The sequence below is a fragment of the Pongo pygmaeus genome, chromosome 2, assembly GCF_028885625.2.
Source record: "Pongo pygmaeus isolate AG05252 chromosome 2, NHGRI_mPonPyg2-v2.0_pri, whole genome shotgun sequence".
Classification (NCBI taxonomy): Eukaryota; Metazoa; Chordata; class Mammalia; order Primates; family Hominidae; genus Pongo; species Pongo pygmaeus.
In genome coordinates this window covers 6,400,896-6,412,898 of record NC_085930.1, presented here as the reverse complement: position 1 = coordinate 6,412,898, position 12,003 = coordinate 6,400,896, and the positions used below count along the sequence as shown (strand labels likewise).

At 39.0% G+C, this 12,003-nt stretch overlaps 1 pseudogene; it reads left to right on the top strand.

Annotated features, from left to right (window-relative positions):
• The first annotated feature begins 2,653 nt into the window (after positions 1 to 2,653).
• On the top strand, positions 2,654 to 5,455 carry LOC129033541 (little elongation complex subunit 2-like; annotated as a pseudogene).
• Positions 5,456 to 12,003: the final 6,548 nt, after the last annotated feature.

The following is a 12,003-nucleotide window of genomic DNA, read 5'->3' as shown; positions in this document are numbered from 1 at the left end:
AAAACAAAAAGACCTTTCAAATTTTCAACACTTCCTCAGGTAGCAAATTATAGAAATGTTGTTATGATTTTCAAAAAGAACTAGGAATTCTTTTTAAGTTTGAGTTTAACATTGTGGATTGCTTCCTTTTATTTGAATATTTTCAATATGCCCATTTCATTATATCATATTCTTCTGAGAACAGATAATATTAAATCCTCTAATTCAGAGAGGGACTAAAATTCTATTCTTAGTCTCCATTATAAAAGTGAAAACTTCTATAAATCTATTGGATCTAGGACCTTAAAATTAAATATTTTACTTTACATTTCAGATGTTAATGATTACTTTCATAGAATTACTGTAATGTTTTTATTAGCAACTTGAAATTACGTGACTGTTTCAAAGTCTCTTGCATCATATTACAATTTTTATATATCTATAAAATCTTTTAGTAGTCAATTCAACAACCATTATGATGAAGCATACTGTATTTTCTACATTAAATCAACCTCTACTTTTAGAGAGGGTCATTCTCTATTCTTGAATGGTTCTTCCTAGTACATGCATACCTCATTTTATTACATTTCAATTTATTATGCTTTGAAAATATTGCATTTTTTACAAATTGAAGGTCTGTGGCATCCCTGTGTCGAGAAAGTCTATGAGCACCACTTTTCAACAGCGTGTACTCACTTCATGTCTCCGTATCACATTTTAGTAATTCTCACAAATTTTTAAAATGTTTTCATTATTATTATATGTGTTATACTGATTTGTGATCAGTGATCTTTTTCTACTATCGTAAACGTTTTGGGTTCCCCATGAACCACATCCATATTAAGATGGCAAATATAATCAATAAATGTGTGCGTGTTCTGACTACTCTGCCAACCAGTTCTTCTCTCAACGCTCTCATACACCTTGGCCCTCATTATTTCCTGACACAAAACTATATTGAAATTAGGACAATTAATAACATTACAATGGTGCCTAATAGTTCAAGTGAAAGGAAGAATTGCACATCCTTTACTTTAAATCAAAATCTAAAAAAGATGAAGTTTAGTGAGGAAGTCATGGCATAAGTCAAGATAGGGTGAAAGCTAGGCTTTCAATGCCAGTGAGCCAAATTATGAATGCAAAGGAAAATTTCTTGAAGGAAATTAAAAGTGCTACTCCAATAAACATATGAATGATAAGAAAGCAAAACAGCCTTATTGTTGATGTAAAGTTTTAGTGGACCAGATAGAAAATCAAACCAGCCACAACATTCCCTTAAGCCAAAGCCTAATCCAGAGCAAGTCCTTAAATCTCTTCAATTCTATGAAGACTGAGAGAGACAAAGAAGCTGCAGGAGAAAAGATTGAAGCTAACAGAGATTGGTTCATGATATTTAAGGGAAAAAGCTTTCTCCATAGCATAAAATTGCAAAAGAAGCAGAAAGTGCTGATGGAGAAACTATAGCAACTTATCCTGAAGACCTAATTAACATAATTGATGAAAGTGGCTACACTAAACAACAGATTTTTCAATGTAGAAGAAACCACCTTCTTTTGGAAGAATGTCATTTAGGGCCTTCATAACTAGGGAGGAGAAATCACTGCCTGGCTTCAAAGCTTCAAAGGGAAGTCTGACTCTCTTGTTAGAGGCCAATGCAGGGGATGACTTTAAGATGAAGTCAACGTTCATTTACTATTCTGACAATCCTAGGCCCTTAAGAACAATGCTAAATCTACTCTGCATGTGCTGTATAAATGAAACAAAGCCTGGATGACAATACATCTGTTTACAGCATGGTTTACTGAATATTTAAGCCCACTGTTGAGACCTAGTGCTTAGAAAAGAATTCTTTCAAACAATTACTCTTCATTTACAACGCACCTGGTCACCAAGAGCTCTGCTGGAGATGTACAAGGAGACTAATGTTTTCATGACTCCTAACACAGCATCAATTCTGCAGCCCATGAGTCAAGAAATAATTTGACTTTCAGGTCTTATTATTTAAGAAATATATTTTGTAAGGCTACAGCTGCCACAAATAGTGATCACAGTGGTTCCTCTGATGGATCTGAAAAATCACTTAAATCTACAAAGTAAATTGGAAATCTTCTGGAAAGGATTCATTCTCCTAGATGCTTAAAAACATTTGTGATTCATGTAAGAAGGACAAATATCAACATTAACAGGAGCTTAGAATAAGAGGATTCCAAACCTCATGGTTGACTTTGAGAGGTTCAAGACTTGAACTGAGAAAGTAACTACAGATCTGGTAAAAATGTCAAGGGAACTAGAATTAAAAGTGGAATCTGAAGATGTAACTGAACTACTACATCCTTGTGGTAAAACTTGAACAGATGAGTTGCATCTTATGAATAACCTAAAGAAGTGGTTTCTTCAGAGATGAAATTTATTCCTAGGGAAGATGCTGTGAACATTATCAAAATGACAACAAAAATTACATAACTTGGGCCATGTCCTTTAAATATGGCTTTCCCAGGTGCACACGACAATGTGAGGAGTGGGGTGGAGCATGTGTGGTGTGTGGCTGCCACCTGGGCAACATCCACCGCGGACCATGAGTTGAGTAAATTCTGGAGGGATTGTGCCTCTGTTGGAGCCTTTGCAGCCAGGCAGTTGTGAACTATGAGCTAGAGTGAAGCAGAAATCTAGGAAGATGAGTTCCAAGTTGGTCATAAGTGAACCAGGACTGAATTGGGATATTTTCCCCCAAAATGGCCTTAAGACATTTTTCTCTTGAGAAAATTATAAAGATGATCCCATGGCTCCAAGTTTAAAAGAACTATGTGTTTTATTGAACAGAGAGAGCAGAGGAGTTATGTGGACTTGTTGGTTAAATATGCAAAGATTTCTGCAAATTCCAAAGCTATCGGAATAAAGAAAAAATGACTTTTTGCAGTACTTGGATATGAAAAAAACATGTGAATGAAGAAGTTACTGAGTTCCTAAAGTTTTTGCAGAATTCTGCAAAGAAATGTGCACAGGATTATAATATGCTTTCTGAAGATGCTTGTCTCTTCACAGAGAAAATTTTAAGAGCTTGCATTGAACAAGTGAAAAAGTTCCTAGAATTCTATACTCTCCACGAGGTCACCAGCTTAATGGTATTCTTCCCATTCAGAGTAGAGATGGAATTAAAGTTAGAAAAAAAACTCTTCTTGCATTGGGCAGGGTAAAATATGTGAAAACAGTATTTCCCTCAATGCTTATAAAGTTGCAGCTCTCAAAAGATGATATATCTACCATTGAATTGCCAGAATGAACAGCTGAAGCTATGGATTATTATATTAGAAAAGATCCAAATGCAGAGAAGCTTGTTTCAAGATATCACCCTCAGCTAGCTCTAACTAGTCAATCATTATTTACCTTATTAAATAATTTTGGACCAATATACAAGGAACCCTGGGAACTTTCAGTATTGATTCAAGTAATACCTGTCGCAGGTTCAAAACCAGTTAAAGTAATAACTATTAATTTGCCACTTCCCCGAAATAAAATAACTATGAGAGAGAGAAAACAAATCTTTCATGAAGTTCCATTAAAATGTATGATGCCCCAAAACACATTTGTTCCAGTATCTGCAGTCTTTATGGACAAACCTGAAGAGTTTATATCTGAAATGGACATGTCCCATGAATTCAATGAGTGCCGAAAAACTGAGACTCTTGAAAGCTTGTATCTGGATTTTGATGATGAGGTCACAGAACTTGAAACTTTTGGAGTAACCACCACCAAGGCATCAAAGTCACCAATTCCAGCAAGTACTTCCACAGTACCTAACATGACAGATGCTCCTACAGCCCCCAAAGCAGTAACTACACCTGTGGCACCAAGTGCACCAGACATTTCTGCTAATTCTAGAAGTTTATCTCAGATTCTGATTGAACAATTGCAAAAGGAGAAACAACTGGTCACTGGTATGGATGGTGGCCCTGAAGAATGCAAAAATAAAGATGATCAGACTTTGAATCATGTGGTGATAAGGTATCAAATTCTGACAAGTCTTTGATGCAAGATAGTGACTTGAAAACATCTGATGACTTACAGTTAGAAAATTCTGAGGAAATTGAAACTTCTAATAAAAATGATATGACTATAGATATGGTACATGCTGATGGTGAAAGACCCAATGTTCTGGAAAACCTAGACAACTCAAAGGAAAAGACTGTTAGATCAGAAGCAGCTAAAACTGAAGATGCAGTTCTCTTCAGCAGTGGTACAGATGAGGAGTGTTTAATCATTGATAGAGAGTGTAAAAATAATAGTGATGGAAAGACAGATGTTGTGGGTTCTAACTTAAGTTCTAGATCAGCTAGTCCAAATTCTTTCTCAGGACAGGCTTCTGTAGGAAACAAGACTACTATTGTTTGTAGGCCTGCAGAGTCATGTGTTTTTTTTAAAAAAAAAAGTATCAAATGAGTATATAAAAAATATGATCCAGCTGTAGAAATTTTAAAAATGCAGGATGAGCTCTTAAAGCCATTTTCCAGAAAAGTACCCAAATTGTCCTTAATGAATTTAGAAAATTCTAAACAGTCTTCTGTTTCTGAGCAATTGTCTGTTCCTTCAGATGGCTCTAGTTGACTGAAATCTGGATGGCCTTCTGCATTTCAAAAGCCCAAAGGACAATTGCCATATGAACTTCAGGACTATGTTGAAGATACATCAGAATACCTAGCTCCTCAGGAAGGAAATTTTATTTATAAGTTATTTAGCTTGCAAGACCTGTTGTTTCTCATGTGCTGCAGTGTCCAGAGGATAGAGAAAAGACCACATTCTAAAAGAACAGAAGAAAATCAGAAGACAATTTCCAGTTGATGTACTACCAAAAGTAGAGTATCAAGCTCATTATGGAGTTGGAGCTCTGATTGAAAGTGAACTTTGTCACTTATGGACTGAAAGTTTATTACATTCCAACAGCTCATTTCATGTTGGGCATATCTATGCATTTACTTCAAAGCTTTTTCTACTGGAAGAAATTACCTCAGAAGAATTAAAAGAAAAGCTTTCAGCACTCAAGATTTCCAATTTATTTAACATCCTCCAACACATTCTAAAGAAATTAAGTAGCTTGCAGGAAGGTTCCTACTTGTTATATCATGCAGCAGAAGATTCTTCACTCCTGATCTATAAGGTCTCTGATGGAAAAGTTACTAGGACAGCACACAATTTGTATAAAACCCATTGTGGCCTTCCTGGTGTTCCTTCCAGTCTCTCAGTTCCCTGGGTCCCATTAGATCCCAGCCTGTTATTACCATATCATATCCATCATGGAAGAATACCTTGTACTTTTCCACCTAAATCACTGGATACCACAACACAACAAAAGGTTGGTGGAACCAGAATGCCTGTACGCAGCCACAGGATTCCAGTTTCCATAGAAACCAAAAGTAGTTGCTTGCCTGCTCAGCAAGTTGAAACTGAAGGAGTGGTTCCAAATAAAAGAAAAATAACTTGAGGGCTGTACCATGGAAAATTAAATTTAAAAAACAGTTATAACAAGGTTTAATTTAGAAAAGTTTGGTGGTACACCCCTGTAATCCCAGCACTTTGGGAGGCCGAGGTGGGTGGATACCTGAGGTCAGGAGTTTGAGACCAGCCTGGCCAACATGGTGAAACCCCGTCTCTACTAAAAACACAAAAATTAGCCAGGCGTGGTGATGCACGTCTGTAATCCCAGCTACTCGGGAGGCTGAGGCAGCAGAATTGGTTGAACCCGGGAGGCGAAGGTTGCAGTGAGCCGAGATTGCACCACTGCACTCCAGCCTGCACGACAGAGTGGGACTTTGCCTCAAAAAAAAAAAAAAAAAAAAGAAAAGAAAAAAAGTTTGAGGGGAAATATGACAAAAAGATCAGTAGGCAAGAGGAACATTTTTCCTGTAGTATCCTCAAGAGTTCTTAGAGTGCCTTGAAAAAATATGTTAGCTACGTGAAGGAATGCTTCCACTAAAACATAATATTATACTTTTCACCCTTAAAGTTTGAGGAGGATCTCGATAAGTTTGAACATTATCACAGCACGGAAATAGATAAAAACGAAAAATATTTTTACATTAAACCTTTTCTAAAAATTTTAAATAGAAAAATAATTTGCTTTTTTTTAATCAAGACCAACACTTACCATTATGTATTATGTTAGTTATATTGCCAGTCTGTTGAGACTGACTCAAAAGGTTAAATATTGCCACTGTTGAAGATAATTATAAGTATTGCAAACCTTGTTTCTGACCCATTTTGACAGTTTTTATATACTCCTTTAAAATGATGAATGTTGGAGGAGCCAAGATGGCCAAATAGGAACAGTTCCGGTCTACAGCTCCCAGCGTGAGCGACGCAGAAGACGGGTGATTTCTGCATTTCCATCTGAGGTACCGTGTTCATCTCACTAGGGAGTGCCAGACAGTGGGCGCAGGTCAGTCGGTGAGTGCACCGTGCGCCAGCCGAAGCAGGGGCGAGGCATTGCCTCACTCGGGAAGCGCAAGGGGTCAGGGAGTTCCCTTTCCAGGGGTGACAGAGGGCACCTGGAAAATCGGGCCACTCCCACCCGAATGCTGTGCTTTTCCGACGGGCTTAGGAAACGGTGCCCCAGGAGAGTATAGCCCGCACCTGGCTCAGAGGGTCCTACGCCCACGGAGTCTCGCTGATTGCTAGCACAGCAGTCTGAAGTCAAACAGCAAGTCGGCAGCGAGGCTGGGGGAGGGGCGCCCGCCATTGCCCAGGCTCGCTTAGGTAAACAAAGCAGCCTGGAAGCTTGAACTGGGTGGAGCCCACCACAGCTCAAGGAGGCCTGCCTGCCTCTGTAGGCTCCACCTCTGGGGGCAGGGCACAGACAAACAAAAAGACAGCAGTAACCTCTGCAGACTTAAATGTCCCTGTCTGACAGCTTTGAGGAGAGCAGTGGTTCTCCCAGCACGCAGCTGGAGATCTGAGAACGGGCTGACTGCCTCCTCAAGTGGGTCTCTGACCCCTGACCCCCAAGCAGCCTAACTGGGAGGCACCCCCCAGCAGGGGCAGACTGACACCTCACATGGCCGGCCAGGTACTCCAACAGACCTGCAGCTGAGGGTCCTGTCTGTTAGAAGGAAAACTAACAGAAAGGACATCCACACCAAAAACCCATCTGTACATCACCATCATCAAAGACCAAAAGTAGATAAAACCACAAAGATGGGGAAAAAACAGAGCAGAAAAACTGGAAACTCTAAAAAGCAGAGTACCTCTCCTCCTCCAAAGGAACGCAGTTCCTCACCAGCAACGGAACAAAGCTGGATGGAGAATGACTTTGACGAGCTGAGAGAAGAAGGCTTCAGACGATCAAATTACTCTGAGCTACGGGAGGATATTCAAACCAAAGGCAAAGAAGTTGAAAACTTTGAAAAAAATTTAGAAGAATGTATAACTAGAATAACCAATACAGAGAAGTGCTTAAAGGAGCTGATGGAGCTGAAAACCAAGGCTCGAGAACTATGTGAAGAATGCAGAAGCCTCAGGAGCCGATGCGATCAAATGGAAGAAAGGCTATCAGCCCTAGAAGATGAAATGAATGAAATGAAGCGAGAAGGGAAGTTTAGAGAAAAAAGAATAAAAAGAAACGAACAAAGCCTCCAAGAAATGTGGGACTATGTGAAAAGACCAAATCTACGTCTGATTGGTGTACCTGAAAGTGACGGGGAGAATGGAAACAAGTTGGAAAACACTCTGCAGGATATTATCCAGGAGAACTTCCCCAATCTAGCAAGGCAGGCCAACATTCAGATTCAGGAAATACAGAGAATGCCACAAAGATACTCCTCGAGAAGAGCAACTCCAAGACACACAATTGTCAGATTCACCAAAGTTGAAATGAAGGAAAAAATGTTAAGGGCAGCCATAGAGAAAGGTCGGGTTAGGGAAGCCCATCAGACTAACAGCGGATCTCTCAGCAGAAACCCTACAAGCCAGAAGAGAGTGAGGGCCAATATTCAACATTCTTAAAGAAAAGAATTTTCAACCCAGAATTTCATATCCTGCCAAACTAAGCTTCATAAGTGAAGGAGAAATAAAATACTTTACAGACAAGCAAATGCTGAGAGATTTTGTCACCACCAGGCCTGCCCTAAAAGAGCTCCTGAAGGAAGCGCTAAACATGGAAAGGCACAACTGGTACCAGCCACTGCAAAATCATACCGAAATGTAAAGACCATCGAGACTAGGAAGAGACTGCATCAACTAACGAGCAAAATAACCAGCTAACATCATAATGACAGGATCAGATTCACACATAACAATATTAACTTTAAATGTAAATGGACTAAATACTCTAATTAAAAGACACAGACTGGCAAATTGGATAAAGACTCAAGACCCATCAGTGTGCTGTATTCAGGAAACCCATCTCACGTGCAGAGACACACATAGGCTCAAAAATAAAAGGATGGAGGAAGATCTACCAAGCAAATGGAAAACAAAAAAAGGCAGGGGTTGCAATCCTAGTCTCTGATAAAACAGACTTTAAACCAACAAAGATCAAAAGAGAAAAAGAAGGCCATTACATAATGGTAAAGGGATTAATTCAACAAGAAGAGCTAACTATCCTAAATATACATGCACCCAATACAGGAGCACCCAGATTCATAAAGCAAGTCCTGAGTGACCTACAAAGAGACTTAGACTGCCACACATTAATAATGGGAGACTTTAACACCCCACTGTCAACATTAGACAGATCAACGAGACAGAAAGTCAACAAGGATACCCAGGAATTGAACTCAGCTCTGCACCAAGTGGACCTAATAGACATCTACAGAACTCTCCACCCCAAATCAACAGAATATACATTTTTTTCAGCACCACACCACACCTATTCCAAAATTGACCATATACTTGGAAGTAAAGCTCTCCTCAATAAATGTAAAAGAACAGAAATTATAACAAACTATCTCTCAGATCACAGTGCAATCAAGCTAGAACTCAGGATTAAGAATCTCACTGAAAACCACTCAACTACATGGAAACTGAACAACCTGCTCCTGAATGACTACTGGGTACATAACGAAATGAAGGCAGAAATAAAGATGTTCTTTGAAACCAACGAGAACCAAGACACAACATACCAGAATCTCTGGGATGCATTCAAAGCAGTGTGTAGAGGGAAATTTATAGCACTAAATGCCCACAAGAGAAAGCAGGAAAGATCCAAAATTGACACCCTAACATCACAATTAAAAGAACTAGAAAAGCAAGAGCAAACACATTCAAAAGCTAGCAGAAGGCAAGAAATAACTAAAATCAGAGCAGAACTGAAGGAAATAGAGACACAAAAAACCCTTCAAAAAATAAATGAATCCAGGAGCTGGTTTTTTGAAAGGATCAACAAAATTGATAGACTGCTACCAAGATTAATAAAGAAAAAAAGAGAGAAGAATCAAATAGATGCAATAAAAAATGATAAGGGGATATCACCACCGATCCCACGGAAATACAAACTACCATCAGAGAATATTACAAACACCTCTATGCAAATAAACTAGAAAATCTAGAAGAAATGGATAAATTCCTCAACACATACACCCTCCCAAGACTAAACCAGGAAGAAGTTGAATCTCTGAATAGACCAATAACAGGAGCTGAAATTGTGGCAATAATCAATAGCTTACCAACCAAAAAAAGTCCAGGACCAGATGGGTTCACAGCCGAATTCTACCAGAGGTACAAGGAGGAGCTGGTACCATTCCTTCTGAAACTATTCCAATCAATAGAAAAAGAGGGAATCCTCCCTAACTCATTTTATGAGGCCAGCATCATCCTGATACCAAAGCCTGGCAGAGACACAACAAAAAAAGAGAATTTTAGACCAATATCCTTGATGAACATTGATGCAAATATCCTCAATAAAATACTGGCAAACAGAATCCAGCAGCACATCAAAAAGCTTATCCACCATGATCAAGTGGGCTTCATCCCTGGGATGCAAGGCTGGTTCAATATACGCAAATCAATAAATGTAATCCAGCATATAAACAAAACCAAAGACAAAAACCACATGATTATCTCAATAGATGCAGAAAAGGCCTTTGACAAAATTCAACAACCCTTCATGCTAAAAACTCTCAATAAATTAGGTATTGATGGGACGTATCTCAAAATAATAAGAGCTATTTATGACAAACCCACAGCCAATATCATAGTGAATGGGCAAAAACTGGAAGCATTCCCTTTGAAAACTGGCACAAGACAGGGATGCCCTCTCTCACCACTTCTATTCAACATAGTGTTGGAAGTTCTGGCCAGGGCAATTAGGCAAGAGAAGGAAATCAAGGGTATTCAATTAGGAAATGAGGAAGTCAAATTGTCCCTGTTTGCAGATGACATGATTGTATATCTAGAAAACCCCATTGTCTCAGCCCAAAATCTCCTTAAGCTGATAAGCAACTTCAGCAAAGTCTCAGGATACAAAATCAATGTACAAAAATCACAAGCATTCTTATACATCAATAACAGACAAACAGAGAGCCAAATCATGAGTGAACTCCCATTCACAATTGCTTCAAAGAGAATAAAATACCTAGGAATCCAACTTACAAGGGATGTGAAGGACCTCTTCAAGGAGAACTACAAACCACTGCTCAAGGAAATAAAAGAGGATACAAACAAATGGAAGAACATTCCATGCTCATGGGTAGGAAGAATCAATATCATGAAAATGGCCATCCTTCCCAAGGTAATTTACAGATACAATGCCATCTCCATCAAGCTACCAACGACTTTCTTCACAGAATTGGAAAAAACTATTTTAAAGTTCATATGGAACCAAAAAAGAGCCTGCATCGCCAAGTCAATCCTAAGCCAAAAGAATAAAGCTGGAGGCATCACACTACCTGACTTCAAACTATACTACAAGGCTACAGAAACCAAAACAGCATGGTACTGGTACCAAAGCAGAGATATAGATCAACGGAACAGAACAGAGCCGTCAGAAATAATGCCACATATCTACAACTATCTGATCTTTGACAAACCTGAGAAAAACAAGCAATGGGGAAAGGATTCCCTATTTAATAAATGGTGCTGGGAAAACTGGCTAGCCATATGTAGAAAGCTGAAACTGGATCCCTTCCTTACACCTTATACAAAAATCAATTCAAGATGGATTAAAGACTTAAATGTTAGACCTAAAACCATAAAAACCCTAGAAGAAAACATAGGCAATACCATTCAGGACATAGGCATGGGCAAGGACTTCATGTCTATAACACCAAAAGCAATGGCAACAAAAGCCAAAATTGACAAATGGGATCTAATTAAACTAAAGAGCTTCTGCACAGCAAAGGAAACTACCATCAGAGTGAACAGGCAACCTACAAAATGGGAGAAAATTTTCGCAACCTACTCATCTGACAAAGGGCTAATATCCAGAATCTACAATGAACTCCAACAAATTTACAAGAAAAAAACAAACAACCCCATCAAAAAGTGGGCGAAGGATATGAACAGACACTTCTCAAAAGAAGACATTTATGCAGCCAAAAAACACATGAGAAAATGCTCACCATCACTGGCCATCAGAGCAATGCAAATCAAAACCACAATGAGACACCATCTCACACCAGTTAGAATGGCAATCATTAAAAAGTCAGGAAACAACAGGTGCTGGAGAGGATGTGGAGAAATAGGAACACTTTTACACTGTTGGTGGGACTGTAAACTAGTTCAACCCTTGTGGAAGTCAGTGTGGCGATTCCTCAGGGATCTAGAAGTAGAAATTCCATTCGACCCAGCCATCCCATCACTGGGTATATACCCAAAGGACTATAAATCATGCTGCTATAAAGACACATGCACACGTATGTTTATTGCGGCATTATTCACAATAGCAAAGACTTGGAACCAACCCAAATGTCCAACTATGATAGACTGGATTAAGAAAATGTGGCACATGTACACCATGGAATACTATGCAGCCATAAAAAATGATGAGTTCATGTCCTTTGTAGGGACATGGATGAAATTGGAAATCATCATTCTCAG